This window comes from Lynx canadensis, chromosome C2, assembly GCF_007474595.2.
Source record: "Lynx canadensis isolate LIC74 chromosome C2, mLynCan4.pri.v2, whole genome shotgun sequence".
In the NCBI taxonomy this organism is placed as follows: domain Eukaryota; kingdom Metazoa; phylum Chordata; class Mammalia; order Carnivora; family Felidae; genus Lynx; species Lynx canadensis.
Genome location: NC_044311.2, coordinates 149374806 through 149387247, shown reverse-complemented (window position 1 = coordinate 149387247; position 12442 = coordinate 149374806).

Genomic DNA, 12442 nt, shown 5'->3' with positions numbered 1-12442 from the left:
TTATATAAATGGAAGTGGTTCATGGGCTACACTTGGAGAAGCATTAATATAGTATTTATGCCTAGCATGAAGTGGATACTCAGAAAAGGACTTGAGAGAATGGTTTGTAGTAACCAGTGAGATCGGCCAGTGCTGAACACAGATGGAATTTATATGATACTTAAACAGCCCCTGCATTGATTCACCTGCCTCAAAAGTATAAGCTAATATAATGGCTTAAACAACAGCAATTATCAAATCGGTTATTTGGCACAATGTAGAAAGAAACAGCGGGTTGACCCAAAGTTTCCATATCCGACCTGTTGTTTTTGTATAATATTTTTATAACTTAAGAATGTGGCTTTTTGTCTTTTTAAAATTTTTTTAATGTTTATTCTTTTTAGAGACAGAGAGTGAGCAAGCAGGGGAGGGGCAGAGAGAGAGGGAGACACAGAATCCAAAGCAGGCTCCAGGCTCTGAGCTGTCAGCAGAGAGCCCGATGTGGTGTTTGAACCCACAAACCATGAGATCATGAGATGAGCAGAAGTTGGATGCTTAACTGACTGAGCCACCCTGGTGCTCCTGTTGTTGTTACTGTTTTAAATTTTTTAATGTTTTTATTATTTTTGAGAGAGAGAGAGAGAGAGAGAGAGAGAGAGAAGTGGCAAAGAGAAAGGGAGACACAAATCTGAAGCAGGCTCCAGAATCTGAGCTCTCAGCACAGAGCCTGATGTAGGGCTCGAACTCACAGACCATGAGATCATGACCTGAGCTGAAGTCAGATGCTCAACTGACTGAGCCATCCAGGCCCCCTGTTGTTTTGTTTTTAAGGAGTAAAGTTCATTGAATAGTCCTTTGTTTTCTGAGGTTTTCAAGTATGTGTTCTTGAATGGCAATATTATACAGCTCAGCAAATGGCATTAGTTGATTTAGATAATCCACAGAAGGTTGAGTTCTTATCTGATGAGCTTTGTGCTAGGCACGAGGGATATAAAGATAAACAGAACATAGTCCTGCCCTCAATCCTCACACATACAGCTTGGAGGAGAGGAAAATAGTACAACCAATACCTAACAGGATAAAGGTAGCTCCAATAAGGGAATGCACAGGGAGATCAGGGCCAGAAAAAGGGGACTTAACTCAGCCTGAGGATATCAGAGGATAGCTTCCCAAAGGAAAGAAGCTGAGCAGAAGTTATGCAGGCAGAAAAGGAGGTAATTAGATGGGAAGAGAAGGATATTCAGACCAGAGAGGATAGCATATGTCAAGCCACAGCGTAAATGCATTTGGGCAGGGCACTGTGTAGCTGTTGGAGGCAGTGGGAGAAAGGGTGGCAGGGTGAACGGACCCAATTCATGAGGGGTGTGGAATTTATCCTGACGTGCTGCTGCACCAGTGGAAGGTATTAGAGAAGCAAAATCACTAGGTGTCGCTTATAGCCCATTCATTCTGCCAGTGCATGGAAGGAAATAAGTCTGGAGACAGGGATATGAGGCAAAACATGGTTAAGAGTATTAACCAAGGCTGTGGCTACAGAAGGAGAAGAGGGTGAAACACGTAGGTGGAAGGGGAAGAACCTAGTGACCAGTGAGGAGAGGGAGAGTCTGGGATTAGGTATCATGTCTGTCTTAGGCAACAAGTTGCATGACTTAGATTTAGATTTCTTAGACTTGAGGAGACTTTGGTTACTCAGAAGGGAATCTAACTAGGACGTCTTTTGTCTAAAGACAGTTTGGGGGAGTCAGAAAGCATATCGATGGTAGCTGAACTCTGCACACGAAAGACTTGCCCCGGAAGAGCGTGCAATGAGAGTCAAAACACAGGACCAAGGAGGGAATGTCATGCAAATTAGAGACTGTCCCAAGCTAGTGACGTCTTCACCCAGAGACCCAAAGTCTGCAAAAACACTCCTCTGTGAGGCTGTCCTGTCACAGCTCCAGGGAAAAGTTCATCATGGCCTCCTCACTCACTGTTCCTGAATTGCTGTTTCACTGGACTGGTGTAACACATTTTGGTGAGTCATGCCTTGATATAGAAATAGATGGCTGTTACTTTGCAGGCTAGGTGGTGAGTATCTTAAAGACAAGAACTGTATTTTACTCAACCTGTATACCCCAGCAGAGTTCACTGTATCTGGCCTCAGAGCATTTGCATGGTAATGGTTTACTGAGTGAAAGAATGATTCCTTTCTTTGTTCATTTATCTATCTATCAATCTATCTTCAAGTCTTTTAATGCTGGCCATGTTGTTGACTGTTTTACTGTTCATTTCTTTGCAAAGTTTTTTCCATAAAGTTTGCCTTTAAAAAATAATTTGCCAAATTGGCTAGCATACAGTGTATAAAGTGTGCTCTTGGATTTTGGGGTAGATTCCCATGGTTCATCACTTACATACAACACACCAGTGCTTATCCCAACAAGTGCCCTCCCAAACAGAGAGGGGAGGGAGGTAAACCATAAGAGACTCCTTCAATACAGAGAACAAACTGAGGGTTGATGGGGAGGTAGGGGAGAGGGGAAAATTGCTGAAAGTGCCTTTTCTGAACTAAAAAGAAAACTTAGTGGAATTTTGGAGATTATTTCCTGTTCCTACCCTTCTTGCCTGCCCTTCTCATTTCACATCATTTTGGGCTTGTCTCAAGACCTGATGTCTCTTTCTAAAGTCATTTGCTAATCTCTACTTCATAAACTGGGAATCTTGGTTCCAGTAGAATTTGTGGCTTTGGAAGTTCCTTTTCTCTTATTTGTGACTATTGATACCATTGTTTTTCAATCAACATTATACAGAAGAGGAAAAATAAATTTAGTAGTTGTCTGTCATTTTCAAATGGTAAAAAAAAAAAAAAGAATTGATTTGAGGGTCACAATGAAAAACCTCTGTTTATCTGTGCCTTGCTTAGCAACTGATTTGGTTTCTTTCATGAAATGTTGACCATATCTAGTTTTTGATTTAGCATATTTCTTGCATTTAGGTATTTATGCTGCCTTAAAGAGAGATTTACCATGAATATTTTTAAAAAAAACCGAATGATAAATGAATAATCTTTTTTGTTAAGCTGGAGTATGTATTGACATTATATACTAAAAGCTCCTTACAAAGAGTTCAAATTTAAGGATTGTGAACTTTCTTCTATTTTGAGAATAGTTTGCCTCTTAGTGTATTTTGGAGGCAGGAGGAGGTATAATATGTGAATATGTTCATATTTTTGAAACATCCTGAAGTGAATGCAGCATATCGATTAAATTATGTTCTTAATTTGTCTGGGTAAGAAAACTTGGAGTTTTTAGTTCATTCACCTCTAGATTATAGGGTTTCTCACGGCAGTTCATATAACTGTTTTAGAACAACCCGGGGGGTGTTTCAAATATGGCATAGACCTTTCCCAACATAGACCTACTGAATGGAATTTCTAGATGAGGCCAGGTATCTGATCTTTAGTCCTCCAGGTTATCTTAATGCTCATCTGTAGGCTAAGAACCACCACTTAGTGGAGTGGTTCCAGGTGTAGACTCCATGCTAAGGTGACAGGGCTATCCATGGAGCTGGGACAGGCATTTACAATATTACTCAATATGAGGACAAACAGTCATAATCTTCATTGCAACAGTAGTTCCTGCAACTATAGATTAGAAGAGAAGCACTGTATGGCAGCTGTGTAGGTATGAGTCTTAAACTTGCAATTATACGTGGGTCTACACTAGTTGTTATTTGTTTGATGTCTCTGTGGCCATCTAGACTCTAAGCTCCTCGAGGGCAAGGACTGGTTCTTCATTGCTTGTAGCCATGTGCTCATCTTGGAGCTTGGTTCACAACAAATACTCAATATGCCCTTATTTACTGGTACACAGGAAAGCTAGCTACTTAACCTGAGGTAAGAATCATGTAGGCTGCTGTAGACACACTTGTCTCCATCCATATACGTAGGTTGCAATGTTATGAGACTAGGTTCAAAAGGACAATGGTGACCGTTTGTGCCTATGGCTACTTATGTCAGAGTGATTGCAGTAGATCCACATGATAAACCTCAGTCTATTCAGAGCCAAGAGAAAAACCAACATGACCTGAGTTCTCATGGACACAGTTTCTCATGTCCAGATAGAGAAATTCGGGGTATATCTGTTCTGTTTTAAGTGTGACCGCAGAAGGGGTGAGTTTTCCTTTGGAAAACTTCTTGGAGCCCACACTGGGTGTGAGCTCTCCTGTTTCTTGACTCCCCCAGCACCTTGTATCCCCCCAGCACCTTATAACCTTTCTTTGGTGTTTTCTGGTCCACTGTATTTTGGTTTAAAACTGCCTTATTTATCTTATTAAATTATGAGTCCTTAGAGGGCAAAACCTTCCCCAGGTTATATAACCATAGCCATGTCTTGAACTCTGGTTGTATAACACCAAGTCCTTTAAATAAAAGCTGAGATGATACTAAATTACAATTGTTATTCCAAAGACAATGGACTCAGACAGATTTGGAACAATAGGTAGTTATCATGTGTCTTGAGAATGAGAAACAGTATAGAACAATTTTATTAGTGAGAGGGGAAAGAGAGTTTTGGAAAGCAGGGCTTGTTTAGGGAGGATGGTCTTGGGAAGAGGCCACCATGTAGAGGGGTTCCATAAGCAGCAGAGACCAACAGGCAGACACAGAATATCTTGATTGGGAGTTATCACTGTAGTGTGGGCATTACGAAGACACTGGGAGCTCAGATTGGGGGAAGAGAGGGAAGATTCCACTAAGTCAGATTTGGCCTCTTTTAATATTCTTGTTGCAAAGAGGGGATATGGGGCTGATTAAAGACTGTATAGAGGCACTAGAATATTTTCTTTTTTAAAAAATTCTTTTTGAATGTTTATTTTGAGAGACAGAGAGATACAGAGCACGAGTGGAGAAGGGGCAGAGAGAGAGGGAGACCCAGAATCCAAAGCAGGCTCCAGGCTCTGAGCTGTCAGCACAGAGCCCGACATAGGGCTCAAACCCACAAACCATGAGATCATGACCTGAGCCAAAGTCAGACACCCACACCCTGAGCCACCCAGGCAAGCCCTAGAATATTTTTTTAAGGCTGGACCTGGGAGGCAGAATTAACAGATGCTGGCATAATAATATACCAACTACTTTCAAACAATGCTTCTCTGTACTGTGTTCATGGCCAATACCTTGCTCATATCTGTGGACAACTGCTTTACTTTTTATTGAAAATATGAATAATTAGACAGGTGAGGACAACTTGAAATCTTTTTGAGGGCCATCTGTTTATGTCAAAGTGATGGAATGAAATGAAAAGCAAATTAATATTTTAATGTTTAATAATTAATGTAAAAGGTAATATTAAATTTTAATATTGTAATGGTATTCTATAGTATTGCTAACTTTATATAAATGAAGATAATCCTTCAAAATTTAGAGGAAGTGAGCAAACACAGTTTAACAAAATTCTTGATAGTTGAATTGGAGTGTGTGTGTGCCAACTGGTTGATAAATTAGGCCCTAACTGGATGATAGCCCTAAGTTTCTTTGGTTGAACTTTAACCTTGACATGTGATTTGTGAACTGGATAAAGTATTGTTTAATCTGGAGATTCTCATATGTTATCATGCTTTCTTTCACCAGGAGAGCTTCTTAAAATGCAAATTCCTAGGCCCCATCCCCATATATTCTGATTTAATAGACGTGGGGTGGGAACCAGGATATGCATTTTAAGCAAATGCCCAAGGAATTCTGATGTTGCTGGTCTGTGGAACCCTCTTAGAGCAGCAAGGGTCTAGTAGAATTGAAAATTGTAGTTTCAAAGGAATAAAAGCTGGATGCATGTTTCCCACTCAGACTTCTTACCAATAAAACAACCAGTATGATGATCATTAAATTAATCCTACTTTTAATATAGTTTTTCCTAAGAAAGAGAAGAAAGAACATGAAGTCCAATCAAATTTTTTTTTTATAGGACAACTTGGCATTGATCCTGAATTCCTCAAATTACAATTTTATTGATTCTCCTTTTTATTAAATAAATGTTCCTTGAACTTGCTTTAGGTAGGTTGGAGGGGGCAGTTTTCAGTGCCATTTTACTGCCAATCTATTGAATTATCACAAAAAGGGGATGAACAGAAAGTTATGTTATCATTTGTATTAAGACAAACAGAAGAGAAAGCATATTTGGTTAGTATTTGACAAGGTTACTATGACAGTTTTATGTCCATTTGGGTAATGAGGTGCCCAGATATTTGGTCAGCATTATTCTGGGTGTTTCACTGAAGGTGAGATTAACACTTGAAACTGCTAGGCTGAGTACAGCAGATTGCCCTCCCAAATGTAGGTGGACCTCATCAAATCAGTTGAAGGCCCTAAGAGGAAACAAAAGACTAGCCCTCCCCTGGGTAATAGAGAATTCCTCCTGCCTAAATGGCTTTGAGCTGCGGCACTGGCTTTTCCCCCCGTCTTTGTACTTGGACTGAAACATTGGCTCTTCATGGGCCTCATGAGAAGTATACATGTATCTATGTCTCCCATCATTCTGTTTCCCTGGTGAACCCTGGCTAATACAGTTACATTATAGCTTCTTTTCTCTTATTTTGTCTCCTTACTTAAATGCTATAGTTTTCATGGAGTTTGAAAATACAGAAGGTTGAACCCCTATTTACATCATGTTTTGTGCCTCAGCATCTTTTTTTCTTTGTCAGACTACACACAGAGGACAGGAACGAGATCCATCTCATATACAACACAGCGGCACAGCCCAGTGCAAATTGGAGCCTCGTGTTAGCCTGGAGCATCATATAAGCCTATTCTGTCATCTCCCTCGAGAGCCATATCAGCCCAGGGATCATATCATAGACCTTTCATCAAGGCATGAGTGAGGCAGGAAAGGGCAGGGGAGGAATAAGACTTCACAGTAGGTGCTCCTGTCCACTGAGCGTTCATAGCTATGTCATAGGTTGTCTGTCCACGTGGTGTCTTATGACTCAAGGGTCATCATCTGAGAGCCCTTCACTGGGACAAAGATGGGCTGTTTCCACAGCCCACTCCATCTTGGAGAGCTATCGTGCTCCACTGTATGTATGGATGTACTTATTTTATGGAAGTATAACTAACATACTATATTATAGTAGTTTCGGCGTGCAACATATTGATTCAACAATTCTTAAAACATTACTCAGTGCTCACATAATAAAGTAATAGTGCCCTGAGTGATTATAACTTCAGTCTTCTTAAAAAGAGAATTGGCTGAGAGGATGTGGCCTCATTACCAGCGTGGGAATATAAACATGTACACATATACTTACCACAGGATCCTGTATGAAGCACACATGGGAAAAAAAATCCTATTCCTCCTTTTCTTCAAAATACTGACTTCATTAGTAAAATGGAGATGTTTACTCAGTTGCAAGAAAAAATAATCTGTTCAGCTGAAAAATGGGAAAGAATTTACTAATTTGAAAAAACTAAAAATAATTCCTGGCTGGTCTTATTCCTGTCCTCTGTATTTAGAGGAATTTACTCCTGATACTATTATTACAGGAAATTCCAAAAGCATGAACGTTTTCCTGGTATTTTCAGAAAAACAAGTGTTTATGTTTTGTTTAATTTAGACATGGAGGAAACAGGTTTGCTTTGTAATGCACTGACGTGTCAGTAGATGCCGTGACAATGTGATTTTGTGTAAAATGTAGATAATGAAAGCATTTAAAAATTCATAGGAGAGTAATAGAGTATCACTCTTACATAAAATGTCTTTCAACTCTGTTGAAGTCCATTACAAACAAGGGTTCTAACACGAACACTGTCAACATTATTGTTTAGGGAAGGGATGCTGATATCTTTCTCCAGTATCAGCTTTTAGGTTATTATGAAAACGATCAGTGGTTAATAATTATGAACAGATCTGATTACTGTGAGATGTCCAGTTATTGCTGGCAGCTGAGTAGTAGAGGGATTGAAGAGTGATAAAATATTCAGATGTTTTTTTTAAAAAAAAAAACAAAACAACAGAAGGCCAGTGTTTGGGTAATAGCATCTCTCTTGTGCCGGTCTCAGTTCCTCTTATCTTATCTATTAATTTTGGAGCATGGAAACACCATCCTTAGGTATGTCAACATTGTACATGTGTAGGACAAAGATAAAGATATTGAAAACGTTGACCTCCAGTTTAAAATGTCCTCAGACCACAGCTCTGAATTTCCAAGTTCACTGTGCCCTTCCAAGGTCCTATAAAAATCCCATCTTGATTTATAGCTAGCATTTTTTTTCTTTTGGCACTGTGAGTGGGTTTCAGGAAAGGAGAGCTATGCATTGAAGAAAACTGTTTGCATGCCCATGAGTTTTTAGTTCAGTTCTCATGAGTTTTATGCAACCACCACTATGGGTCATGTCAATAACTCATTGAACAAAGCTGAAAGCAGCTGTGTTCATGAATAAGCCTGTGACATTTGCCTGAATATGTTCCTTCACTGTTTTAGCAGTCAGCTGAACATGTGCTTTCATTAGAGTTTCTGATGCCACAGGTAACTGTATAAAAATCTCATCTAACAACTTTGCCTTCAATGCATATTGGAGTTGTCCAATGTACTGGCCAATTGTACTGGCAGGCCACATGAATTTTTTTTGCATCCAACAAAATCATTGTTGAGAAATTTGGTATTACTTTGCTAAAATGGGTATCTACTGAATATCCCCAATCCAATTCTTTCCTCTAATATGGTAATCTGTTATCTGTATTTAATTATCTGGAAGGTGAAAGTTGCTGGGCTGCCCAATGGAAAATTTTAAGCCCTTTCACTCTCGGTCTGTTGTCTTTTCAGATCAATCTTTCTGCTAATGACAACCAATACTTTCATATGTGATTACAGTCCTGCTCCATCTTTTCATGAGCCGAGACTCTTTGGAATCATATGTATTGATCTTTTTAATAGAAGTCAGGAAAAATAAAATTACTCTGGCTTCTTGCGGCAAAACGATGATAAATGAGAACTTAGAAACTTATGGGAGAAATTTTTTCTGCCTTGGATTATTTTAATCACTAAAAATGATTGTCTTTTTAATAATGTTTGCTTTCCATTATGCACATTTGCAGCAAAGCCAAAAATTGTTTCTGTATTGCTTTATGAAACCACATCGAGGCCGGGGACTGTCGGTATTACCGTACCTGCTGGTGACTCAGGTACGGTGGCCCCTAATAGGAGACGGGGAGCTAAGACTCTCTGCAGCAGTCTCAAGCGGAGCTTCCGTAGAGCACTTCTGATGAAAGAGAATTTACTGAAGTAGGCATTTTTAAAGAGAACTTTTGTTTAAAACTCATTGTTAATACTATTGTTTTAGAAGCAAGCTTGTATTTCTTTTATCACTCCTCCTCCTTGATTTCTCCTTGGCTAAGACTGATTATTTCCCAAGTGGGTTTGCTGTTTTGTTTAAGAGACAAGTATATGTAATTCCTTGCCTGTGGTTTTCGTTGCTTTCTCTGCGTGTCCAGTAGCTGCTGGTGGTGCCATTGGTGATAACTGGGAATCGAACATGTGGGGGTCACTGCTCTATCACCTTTTCTCTGAAACCCAAAACTATAGGACTCACTTTGGCCCTCATTTTAGAATCTGAGCTTTTATGTTTTGTATTTGAATCAAGTTCCCAGTTCCCGGCTGAAGACAGAATTGTTTCCTTGGCTTCAGGGGAAGATGAGGCCGACGCAGATGATCAAAGAGAGTCAGTGCCACTACACATAAGAGATCAGATCTCTGGTGGTATGAAGATATGGATAAGGTTCAAAATTTTGACGATGTCAGGCCAAAGTACAGCCTTGTTTTGCTTTGTTTGGCCCTTGGAGACCTATCTGTAAGAAGGGAAACTTGTCCCATTGGGACACCACAGAAATAGCCCCTGTGGCTCCATGGCATTATTTCACCATGATGCAGTGATGGATCCCACCCCACCACCCTCAATTCCTATCTCCCTCCTACATAAACATGACAAAAAGAAAGATCACATCCAGATACAAGTTTTGTTCAATGAGCTTGTCGTTTAACTTGGTTTAATCCAGTTATGTGAAGACTTGTCCGGAGTGTACCATGCATGTAGGACAGGACAAGGGAGCCGGTTTTCCAGATTGAGTGTGTAGGATTGATGGTCATTCAAGGAAGATAGCCAGAAAACCTCGTTACATGCCTGAGGAGGGTTTCTCTGCCTCGGGTGCCTGGTGACCCTGAGGATAGATAAAGTCTGATCTGGGGGTACATTTAGGCTGAGAACTGAAGAATAGGAGTAAGCCAGATGGAAATTGGAGACCATGGGTAGGGAAAGAAAATTCCAGCCTGAGGGAACTGCCATGTGAAGGTGGGAATTTGAGGGCCATGGTCTCTGTGAGGAATGGGTACTATCCCAGCATGACTGCAATACAGAAAGTGTCCAGAGATTTGCGTAATTGCTTCCTAATGTCGCCTGGGAGTACAGGTGATTTCTGAGTCTGAATTTACTCACACATGGAGGTAATGATGATTCTAAGGCAGATTTTGGGCTTTAGCTGCCGAATGAGCTGTGTGTGTGGTGTTGCCTTTGTCTAGACTGTTCAACTTTGGCCCTTTGCTATCTTTGACCAAAAAGCAGTGTTTGTAAAATTGTTTGGATATTTCTAAAATGTTGGCCTTAATTTATAAAAATGAATGGAAAATATTAGAACTCAAATGCTGATATCTGTGATAAGAAATGTAGGCTTTAAAAATTCATAAAATTGGAAGAAAATGGAAAGTTTTGTGGTAAATTAACCTGAGGTATGCATTACTTTTAAGCCTGTTAACTGTACATTCACATGTGAAACTTTAAGCCTGTCAATGCTGTATTCAGATATGAAAAGTGAAATATTAAGAGGCATGCTTGAAATACTAGAAATAAACTGATGAAGAGTACAATTATGTCTGAAGATGAGGTATAACTAAGGACTTTTTAATGTGTTTCTCTGGGAATGAGGAATCATGAGGAATACATTATTTAAGTTGTATTCTACTTGTTTTCTGCAATCCCAAATACACACACACACACACACACACACACACACACACACAGATGTAGAGGACTGTCTTATTTTTTTTTTCTTGGGAGTTTTAAGGATGGTTAGAAATCATAGATTCAAAATTTAGTAGCTTATATGATCTCAGTTCTTAGTTCTGTGCATTAGATGAAACAGTGGAATAATGTGAAATTAAAAGCAACCAAACAAATCTGTTTGTACCTACTTCGCTGAGTACTTCTGTAGATACCATTAACTCTTCAAATTTCCAAAATCTAGATCTTGCTATTAGAAAGTGATGAAAGCTCTTGGAAATGGTTGATAACAATTTGTGTGAATGGAAATAGCAAAATATGACTAACTACAGAGGCAAAAAGGAGAAAGAACAGTGGAAAATTTATTTCTACTGAATTAGAAATTCTGAAGTTTTATTGAGGTGAATTCTGTGAGCAAATTTTGTTACCTGGTTATATATTCCTAGAGGAATATTGTGCTTTGGTTGCATGCTTGACTGACCATGGGAGGTTTAAATACCTTTAAATACAAGGGTGCCCACTGATGTCCACCTTACATCATGCCTTCTTGATGTTGTTTCAGTTCTAGCCCACCTCTGAGTTGATACTCTCTAGGCTTTGGTGGTTGCATTAGGAAGATTCCAGAATCTTGGATAACTTAATAGTCTTTTTGTAGGCTGAAGAATCAGCATGTAGAATATAGACTCTAGGTTATCAAACTTTTAAGTTCATAATAAACAAACTAAAATATGCAAAAGGAAAAGTACCTTTTCTCTTTGCCATCTAATACACATTAGAGAATCTTCCACTTCCCCACCCCCTAATATGGTCTGCTGGTAATTTATTTCCAGTTTGGCATTCTCTTCTCTTTATCTATTGAAAACATTGAGGGCTCTATTGTCATTTTGATTGCAATTCCATCAATACCCAGTGTACCTTAAAATGGCCTTTAATTTTTTATGACTCAAGCCTGCAGAAAAAACACTGTGGATCATTTTTCTAGGCTGGTTTTATCTACCACCTCTTACTTGATACTCTGCTTCACAACCACCTGTCAGTCTTTTGATATCCCAGTGGGGTGGAGAGTTTAAGATATTGATCACAGTTCTGTGGGTGATTACTCTAAGCTCTTTCTCGGGAAGACTCTAAAAGCTGGTATATGCCCATCCATCCATCCAGATAGCTCTCTAGAGTCTGTAGGTGAGACATTCCCATCAGCATAAGCATGTGATGTGGTCATTGCATGGCCTGCTTGTGAGAATGTGTTGGCCCTTGACTATGCACCCTTCTTTGCATTTCTCTAGTGTTTGCTGTTTGGATATTATACATACTTTAATTGTTAACCTTATTCCTTCTCTCAGGTCCATAGCTGTTCCTGTTCGGTAAACTACATAATCCCTCTAGCAATACTTGTTAATTATCTGGGGATATAAGTTTAAGAAAAGTCTACTGATCATGGGACACCTG